We start from the raw sequence: 10,315 nt of genomic DNA, 5'->3' as shown, positions 1-10,315 counted from the left end.
TTTTATTATTAAAGATGGCTAGCAATTCCTTTTTTTAAAAGACTGAGTCTCATGTAGTCCAAGCTCTTCTCAAATTGTCTATGTAGCTGAGTGTGGTTTTGAACTCCTGATCCTCCTGCCTCTGTCCGGGATGATATGCTTGTACCACTCTGTCGAATTCTTAAACTTAAATCTCTTAGAGCAGTAGTCAAATTGAGACCTGCATCCAGTGCAGAAAGGACATGGGCCACAGCCTTGGGAATCTTGAGTTAGCATCCTCTTCAAGGTTGTTCCCAGTATAACCCTGGATGGAGGAAAGATAGGGAAGAAAGTATGGGAGAAATGAGAGAGCAATTTCTAAAAAGGAGTGTTAGAGGCAGAATTTCTTATGAGATTCCTATGCCCTAGGAATCTCTTATAGGAGTCAACAGAAGGCAACTGGAGTGATTAGCCATCCTAGTTTGCCTGGGACTTTTCTAGGATGTCACTGGAAGTCCTAGATCAGGAAAACCTCTTTATCCAGAGCAAAGAACAATCGGTCCTAAGAGTTGAGAAGTATGGTAAGATGGTTGGTATGTAAGGTGCTGTATGTGTGTGTGTATGTGTGTGTGTGTGTGTGTATGTGTGTGTGTGTGTGTGTGTGTGTGTGTGTGTGTATGTGCATTGCACATTCTACTCTTGGGAGGCAAAAAAGGAAGAAGAGTGGAGATGTTTGATATACTTTTGGACATCACTATTTCTGGGTTATGTTAGTGACAGTCTGCAATAAATATTTAGGTCAGACTTGGATCACAAGGGAGTACTAGACCCCAAATGCCACTATCTGTCCCAGTAAGAAACTTGTGTAGCAAAATGAAGGATGGCTGCCATCCGATGTCTGGTTACAACTGACTTGAGTACTTGACATAGATTGTCTTTTTTTTTTTTTTTTCTTTTTTCTTTTCGAGACAGGGTTTCTCTGTATAGCCCTGGCTGTCCTGGAACTCACTCTGTAGACTAGGCTGGCCTCGAACTCAGAAATCTGCCTGCCTCTGCCTCCCAAGTGCTGGGATTAAAGGTGTGCGCCACCACTGCCCGGCTGACATAGATTGTCACTCTAGACCTTGCCCTGCATTTAATGAAGCTAGAAAGGCAGTTGGGCAATGGAAGACTGCTGCCCCCCCCCATCTGTGGCAATAGATATGTATAACATGAGTAACATGTATAACAGAGTGATGTAGAAGGGGATCAGTCATGGAAGTTTGAGTCCCAGAAGGTGAAGTATTTGGGGACTGGGGGAAGAGGAAATTACAAAGTCTCAGTCTGTAGAGAAATCTAAAAGGCTGAGGGATGGGCAATGGTTTTGTCGAAGGTCTAGATCCACAATGTGGAACTAAAGCTGGTATACCCTGAGCGCTGACCAGGCAGAGAGGGACAGGGGGCATGGGCGTCATTAGTGAATGTAAGGATCCACATCGCCCAGGAAGCAAGATTCCATCAGCGTGCGAAGCCACGTGACTGTGACTCTCTGAAGGTGATTGGCTGAGGTTGTCATGGGTTTGGTTGGTTTTCTGCTCCCATTTCTCATTAAATACACTGTAATCTCAGCTAATTGAGACGTTGAGTCAGGAGGATTTCAAGCGCAAGATTCTGCCTCAAAAAGAAAAACAAAAGCCAGCTGCCAGTCTAAACTCATGGTTAGAAGTAGTGGGAGGGCTGGTGCCAATGTCTTAGGACAGCGTCTTTCTGAGAGAAAGACTAAGAGGCGCGCCCCATCTGGGGTCATAAACAAAGCTCATTTTTTTTTTCCCCACCAGCCTTGTTGGTTAGGTAACAGTTTGACCCTTATCACACCCTGAAGTAAACTATGTGGAATGTTCATGCATTGAATGTAACATGAATTATACAAATTAATCTTGAGAAGAGTGCGTAGCTCGGTGTTAAAGAGTGCTTGCCTAGCCCAGCAGTGGTGGCACACGCCTTTAATCCCAGCACTTGGGAGGTAGATGCAGGCGGATTTCTCAGTTCGAGGCCAGCCTGGTCCACACAGTGGGTTCCAGGACAGCCAAAGCTATACAGAGAAACCCTGTCTCGAAAAACCAAAAAAAAAGAAAAAAAGAAAAAAAAAAGAAAAGAAAAGAAAAGAAAAAAAGAAAAAGAAAAAGAAAAGAAAAAAGTGCTTGCCTAACAGGCATGAGATTCTGGGCTCAGCCCCTAAGTACCACAAAAATAAACAACGAATCCTGTTGAGGTAAAGCTGCATCTCCCTTTTCTCTGTGTCAAGCTTCCAAAGAGAAAAAGCTCTATGGAAGATGGAAGACTTGGAGGGACAAAAGAGAAGGAACAGGGTTCAGACCCTGAACTTTCCATGTTTTTTTTTCCCCCTTCAACATCCCCTGGATTCTCTATAGTGGTTTGTTCGTTCCTATTTCCTTAAAATGAATTCCATTTTGTTCATAGTCAAAAAGAGACCAGTCTACCTGGTGCTTCTCCATTCAACACTTCACAGAGTTATACCTCACCAAGGCTGAAGGCTGAGCTCTGTGCTCTCAGTACCTTGTAGACTTTCACAATTCTTATTTACCATCCCCCCCTCTGGCTCCTCCATCAGCTTCACTTTGCTCTGTAAGGGAAACTCCAGGAAAAGCTGTTGACTCAGGCTGCCTCTGAGCTGGAAAGCCAAGGCAGATGGTGTCCTCAGTCTATGAGCCTCAACCAAGGGTTGAACTGCGGGAAGAAACTGCTGTGTGTATAGTGTCTCCAGTTGTGCAAGCTGCAGGAATTCAGGCTAAAGCAAGTGCCCCGAGGGCTGATTAGCTAGATGCTGGGCCAGGAAAAGCTGAAGCTATAGCTTGACTCCTCCTCCTTCTCCCTGCCTGTTCCCCTCCCTCCCCCTCCTTCTTCTCCTTCTCTTTTGTTTGTTTGTTTTTGTTTTTGTTTTGGAGACAGTTTCTCTGTGTAGCCCTGACTGTCCTGGAACTCTGTAGACCAGGCTGGCCACGAACTCACAGAGATCCTTCTGCCTCTGCCTCCTGAGTGCTGGGATTAAAGGTATCCATCACCATGCCCAGCTTCTTCTTCTTCTTTTTTTTTTTTTTCTTTTTATATGTGTGAATGTTTTACCCAATGACGTACCTCCTCCTACAAGGTCATACCCTCTGCTCTCTCTCAAGAAGTTCTACCAACTGAGGACCAAGTGCTCAAACATATGAGCCTCTGGGGATCACTCTCCTTCAAACCAGCACAGCTTCTTTACTGAACGAGCAATCTCTAACTACATTCTAAATACTTATCTGTATGCCCTCAGGTAAGTGTAGCTCTCATTTCTCATCAAAGAAACGTCTCTATGCAACAGGCAGCAACCATCATAGAAAAGCACAATTGGTCAAAACGCAGAGAACAACAGATCATGGGGTCTCCGTTTCCAAGGATAGATCTGCACCTGCACCTAGGGTTCAGAGAACGTCACAGAAGAGGAAGCAGAAAGACCGGAAGGCCCATGGACCAGGAGATCAGCTGTGAGATTTTGTCTCCTAGAAATAGCCGGGAAGCTTCACCTATGACAGCTCAACAACATGGCTGCAAAAGTCTGAGCAAGGATGATGCCAACAGATGTGCTAACATGGCTGGGGAAAGCTCACAGCACCCCTCTCCTAGACAAAGAACTACAGGCAACTAAGAAATACTGAGAGCAGCAGAAATCCTCTTCCCAGGGAGGAGCCATTGAGCTGGTTATCTAATAGTAATTTATCAGCCCTGAAATCACATACATACAAGTAGTAAATGGAATGAGCAAATTGTACTTAGATTTACACACACACACACACACACACACACACACATTTGTATATGTATACCAAACAAAGACAAAGAAGCCATGGATTTCAGAGGGAGCCAGGAAGATTCCATTTTACAGGCAGCATCAGCTCCAGTTTGAGTACAAATCAAAAGCAGAATTGCCCTGCGTCTCACTGAACACATAGGAACTACCACCCACTCAGCACTAAAGCTTATTGGAACACGCAGGAACATATGGGCTTATTAAAACCATACCAAAACTAGGGAAACAGCTTATTTGGTAAAGTGCTTGCCATGTTTCTTAGTCAGTGTTGTATTGCTGTGGTGAGACATCATGACCACAGCAACTCATATAAAAGAAAGCATTTGGGGCTTGTTTATAGTTTCAAAGGTTTAGTCATTGTTATCATGGCAGGAAGCATGGTAGCATGCAGGCAGACATAGTGCTGGAGAAGTAACTGAGTGTTGCCATATTTGTTTCAGCTGTTTTATTGGGTTTTTATATTTACTACTTTTCCAACCCTATTCCTCCCTGATGATCCTTTCCAACTCCCTGTCCCCCCAATAGCAGGTAGGAGAGAAAGGACAGAGGAGAGGGGGCATAGATCTCAAAAGGCTACTTCCTGTTGATTAAGGGCATTGGGTTCCATAGGGCAAATCCAATCTTCATCATCAGAATATCCAGCAATAGTGAACGCAGCAGCAGCGATAGCAGTGGAGGTGGGGCAGCAGGGGGGCTGCCCAAGCGCCCAAGCTCCTCTCAGGGCTCTCCCATTTACACCCTCTCCAGAGTCCCCAGAATTAAACTATCTGCAGCTGTCAAAGATCACGCCCCTGCCAGTGCATAAGGCAAATCATAATCACCTGCTGTGAAGCAGCCTCTTATCCCACACCCGGGATTAAAACAAACACATATTCATATAACATACCATACCATAATATAACACAACATGACTGAGTTTTTAAAGAAACTACAGCTGAGAGTTCTACCTTTAGATCCACAAGCAGCAGGAAGAGAGAGCCACTGGATCTGGCTTAGCCTTCTGAAACCTCAGAGCCCACCCCCAATAACATATTTCCCTAACAAGGCCATACCTACGAACCATTCTAAGTAGTGCCACTCTCTGGTGACTAAGTAAATATATGAGCATATGAGGCCATTCTTTTTTTGTTGTTTGTTTGTTTTTTGAGACAGGGTTTCTCTGTGTAGCCTTGGCTGTCCTAGAACTCACTCTGTAGACAAGGCTGGCCTCGAACTTAGAAATCGACCTGCCTCTGCCTCCCAAGTGCTGGGATTAAAGGCATGTGTCACCACTGCCAGGCTGAGGCCATTCTTATTTAACCCACTAGACCATTAAACTGGAGAACCTGAGTTTAGTCTCCAGGACCCATGTGAAAAGCAGTGTATTGTGGTGTGTGCTTATAAGTGAGCACTGGGGAGGCAGAAACAGGAGAGGATCTTTGGGGCTTTCTGGATAGCCAGTTAATCCTAATGGTCAAAGTCTCAGAACCCCTTGAAATGAATTATTTCAGAAAACCAAGGTGGGAGCTGGAAAGATGGTATAGCAATTAAGAGCATTTACTGCTGTAACAGAAGATTGGAGTTTGAGAAACAGGCAGCCAGCATCCTCAAAGACTTGCTTTCCCCTTTCCATTTCCAGTTGGCATACATTGTAGGGAGTCTGAACAAAAAGCTGACCATTCTATAGTTCCAAAGTTTAGTCTTGTCCCTGTAGCCAGATGGTCAGCCTTGAATCTGAGCTTCATTGTGTGGGAGCTTCACTCCTAATGACCGCTGCTCTTTCTCCTCATTATCATCTCTCTGCATGGGGAGGGGAGGCTGTCAAATGCTTCCAAGCCTTCTGAGTCTTGCAAACCCTACCTCCTCATCCAACCAGGTGCCATCTAGGTTACGTGTAGGTTAAAGGTATTAAGGCAAACCATTAGCAGTGTGTAACTAGTGAGCAATTTACAATTGTATGTGCTGACTCCATTTTTAAAGTATGAGGTACTTATAATATGAACTCTTTTAAATATAATATAGAGTATAAATATGAAGATTATAAAAGTGCTCCTATCTGTCAACACCTCTTGTCTCCTGTTATTTACATTTGTATTAACACTCTGCTTCTGACTATAAACAAGCATCTTTGAACTGCTTAAACTCTATTGAGGCCTTTTTGATTTTTCTATAGTCATTCTGTAATGTGAATGGAGTGTGTGTGTGTAATTACAGTGTGATATGTAATGAGCAAGCTGAGAGTTAACATCGGTAATTAAGACTGGGATAAAAGAACTGATGCTTGTAAATGTTGAGCTGTCAAGGGACATTGGGACTACTTGGCAAATTGCTACCAACGAAATGGAGGTAACTTGTGAATTTATTGCTATTCAATCTTTTTTTCATAGAGGATTTCACATAGACCAGGCTATCCTTGAACATGCTACATAGGTGAAGATAATCTTGGACTTCTGATCCTCTTGCTTCTTCCTGTCTAGGGGCAGGATTACAGGCGTTCACCATCAAGCCTGGGTTATGTTGTTCTTCATGCATGCTAGGCAGGTCTTCAAGTTTTATTTCTGTTTTTGTTTTTTGTTTTTGTCAGCCTGGGTTTTTTGTTTTGTTTTGACTTTTGAGACTGGGCTGCTCCACATATCCCTGGCTGTCCTGGAACTTACTGTTTAGACAAGGATGATATCAAATCCATAGGAATAACCCTGCCTCTGACTTCTGAGTGCTGGAATAAAAAGCAAGCACCACTATCATCAAGCTTAATATGATTTTTTTAAAAGATTTATTTATGTGTATGTGAGTATTATTTAAGTGTATGTTAGTACACTGTCACTGTCTTCAGACACACCAGAAGAGGACATCGGATCCCATTACAGATGGTTGTGAGCCACCATGTGGTTTCTGGGAATTAAACTCAGGACCTCTGATAGGGCAGTCAGTGCTCTTGAGCGCTGAGCCAGCTATCCAGCCCTACTGAATATGATTTTTTTTATTGGATATTTTCTTTATTTACATTTTAAATGTTTTCCCCTTTCCAGGTCTCCCCTTCGGAAACTCCCTATCCCATATCTTCTCCCCTGCTGAATATGATTTTTTAAAAGAAACTTCACTCCTCTAGGTCTCTGTAACCTATTATGAATGTATGAAGCATGATATATGATTTGAAATTTATATTAGTAATTAAGATTGGACTGGAATTAAAAGAAAATCTTGCAATTGCCATAGCCATAACTCTATGTGAAATTAGGGGTAGTCAGTGATGAAACAGATTTCTTCAAAGTCTATTGATGTTTGATACAATCTGACATTGTGTAAAGACTCAGATGTGTCCATCTATGTTAATGGCACAGCTCAAGACAGGAGTACTCTGTGGAGCCACGGCTTAGCTTGCTACTGAACTTGAGGTTCACTGAAAGTCGTATCTGTCTTCCTGGGACAGATCTAAGCTTTATGACAACCCGTGACAGCACTCCAGGGAACTGGTGTACATAGTTGACATTCTTCTTCTCCTGACACTATAAAAGTAACAGTTTCTGTGGTCTGTGTTTCACAGAGCTGAGCTCTCTTTGCATCCTGTAGTCACAATCACCACCACATCCAATCCATTCTCCTAAATTTATTTTACACTTCATCATCTATTGCGTCCGCCTCGACCAGCAAGAAAGACGCGACCCACGAGCTCTTCTTTTAGCAGTTTATTTAGGAACCTTCAACAGTCTTCAGCACCAAGGGCAATGCCCTCGGCTGTTAAACTTCAGCACCAAGGGCAATGCCCTTGGCCGTTAAGCACTCCCAAGCTTAGCCAATCCCAATGGGCCACATGGCAAAAGCAGATAGGTCACCAAATGCGGGAAGCAACCAAGGGCAGCAAGCTTAGCCAAATAAGGGCTTTGTTTACGAGACCGCTCGCTCTCGGGATGGCGGAAGCCAGCGCCGTCTCGGGGCGCAGCTCAAGCGGCTTTCCACAGTTCCCCCTTTTAGTTTTTAAATGAAACAGGCAAGAGTAGAGGTCTGATCTCTGATGTTGGAAACAGGAACATTGTACTGATCCTCACTTAGGTGTCATCTACCCAAAGAGTACTAGACCCGTCTGATACCTTTTTCTCAGAGGCGGGGCCTGGGGTATCAACCCGCATGCAATCAGATGTGCTCTTCTTGGGGCCGCTAGAAGCTGACCCGGAGTGCAGTGCTTCGCCTTGCAGCCTGAACGTGACGATCATTTTTGCATGACTGACAGCCATGCCTGGGGAGACTGTCCTGCCTCAATGGCCGTAAATGCCTGCACAATCATGGCTACATCCCGCCTTTGAGTGAACCTGATCCTGCAAATACACCACAGGCCCACAAGGCAGACCAGCAATAGGAGACCAACCATAGCCCCAATGCCCGCTCATTCTTTCCAAGATGACAAGCCAGAGGCTAACCCAACATCTACCCATGTGGAATTGACTGTAGCCATGGACAATCTCAGTTGATCCATCAGATCCTCAAAATTCGCTGACCAATTTCCTCAGTTCTGCTTGGCTCTCCATCAGGAACAGGAGCAGGAGGATACACAGAACCTTCAGGCACGATCTTTTCATTTGGCATGGCACACTTCTGCATCAGTCATTCGGGAACCCACAGAGACTCCAAGCAATCCTAGGGAAAAACACAAACAGATCCTCTCGCCCACGCCAACACTGGATCACCATGCCATATGCCCGTGATCACATCCTTCCACTTCACAAATCCCTTCAAGGAACCTCTGCTGCACTGATGATGATCCGCAGGAGAAAGGCCATCCACATCCAAATTTAAAAAATTTAAGGTAAAAAGGGCAAGGGCTATTCTTTCTTTTGGGGTATGGCCTTGGCCAATTCCCCCTTTTTGTTTTTGTAAAAGCTCCTTCAAGGTGCCATGAGCACGCTCCACAGTTCCTTGCCCTTGAGGATTATATGACAAGCCATGGGAGACATGAACTTCCATCTATTTTACAAAAGGACATAAAAATCTGAGCTGTATAAGCAGGTCTATTATCTATTTTTAGCTGCTGGGGTTTGCCCCAAGCAGCCCATGCCTCTAGGCAATGCAAGATGACATTGCATGCCTTTTCTCCACTCAAAGGGGTGGCATGAATGATCCCAGAACATGTATCTACAGATACGTGAACATATTTTAAAGTTCCAAATTCAGAAACATGTGTCACATCCATATGCCAGATCTTAAGGGGGGACAAGCCCCGTGGATTGACACCCATGCCAGGGGGATGATGATGGATTATACATTGAGGACAATCTAAGACCACCTGTCGGACATCAGCTCGGACAGGTGGAATTTCATCTGCAAAGTATTAGCATTCACATGAAAAGTCTGATGAAATTGTCTAGCCTGTTCCAATGAAGAACTCATAAATATACATTTGATTCTAGTCCATTGATCTACAACATCATTTCCTTTACTTAATGGTCCGGGTAATCCTGTATGTGCACGAATATGCTGAATATAAAATAACTCTCTTCGTTTCCAAATTAAACTTTGCAAATCCTTCAATAATGCACAAACAGTGCTATTAATTTTAATGGGGCCAGTGGTTTCAAGAATTTTAACAGCATTAACAACATAAGCTGAATCAGATATCAAATTAAAAGCAAATTGGCAATTTTAGTTCAACTACTTGAGGAGAGCCTGGCGGGAATTGACATAACACGGGCTCTTGTTTCTCTACCAAATAGGCCCCACAGCCCATTTTAGAACCATCAGTAAACACATTTGGGGCCCCAGTTATAGGGGCAGCTGACGTAATCTTTCTTTGGAAAGATCACAGGATGCTCCCTAAAGAAGGATAATAAAGAATGCTTGGGGTGAGAAGCCGGAGCAGCACCGAACCTCATTGAGACGGGCCGCCATGGCCCTCCACAACCCACAGAATATTTTTGGTGATTTCAGCCCTGATGAATTCAATCAGTTTTTTGTGACTCCCTGCTCTTCAGTTGAGCTCCCTCCATACAGTGGGACTCTATGTAGCATACAGGCTGAAGATGAACTGCCAGATGGACAAGAACATCAGAGGATCGAGTTTGGCGTAGACGAAGTCATCGAACCTAGTGAGGGCCTGCCTAGAAACCCTAGCTACAGTATTTCAAGCACCTTGAACCCCCAGGCACCTGAATTTATTCTTGGTTGTACGACGTCCAAAAAGACCCCTGATGCTGTAGAAAAAGAGGAGACCTACAGCTCCATTGACCAGTACCTGACCTCAGCGTTGGCTCTAGAAAGCAACTCTAACACAGAGGCCGAGGCCTTGGAGAACGACAGTGGTGCCAGTGGTCTTGGTCAAAGGGAGCGGAAAAAAAAGAAGAAGCGGCCCCCTGGGTACTACAGTTATCTGAAGGATGGTAGTGAGGACAGTGCTTCCCCAGCTGCCCTAGTCAACAGCCATGCCACTTCAGTGAGTACTAACATCGAGGGTGTGGAGGAAGCTGAGTTCATGGTGGACATGCTCCCGTCAGTCATGCCCAGGACTTGTGATAGCCCTCAGACTCCCATGGACTTCATCAGTGATCC

The 10,315-nt window shown here is 44.5% G+C and overlaps 1 pseudogene across 1 annotated transcript in view; it reads left to right on the top strand.

Moving 5' to 3' along the window:
• Positions 1–9,623: 9,623 nt before the first annotated feature.
• Positions 9,624–10,315, top strand: part of LOC116098491 — a 2,528-nt pseudogene continuing 1,836 nt past the window's right edge. Inside the window, exon 1 of the transcript XR_004121857.1 lies at positions 9,624–10,199. The product of XR_004121857.1 is annotated as a ubiquitin carboxyl-terminal hydrolase 10 pseudogene (transcript). The remainder of the gene's footprint in view (positions 10,200–10,315) is intronic.

Source organism: Mastomys coucha, unplaced genomic scaffold (genome assembly GCF_008632895.1).
Source record: "Mastomys coucha isolate ucsf_1 unplaced genomic scaffold, UCSF_Mcou_1 pScaffold20, whole genome shotgun sequence".
Taxonomy (NCBI): Eukaryota; Metazoa; Chordata; class Mammalia; order Rodentia; family Muridae; genus Mastomys; species Mastomys coucha.
The sequence above is the reverse complement of the archived record's forward strand: the minus strand, read 5'-3'. Positions and strand labels throughout refer to the sequence as shown.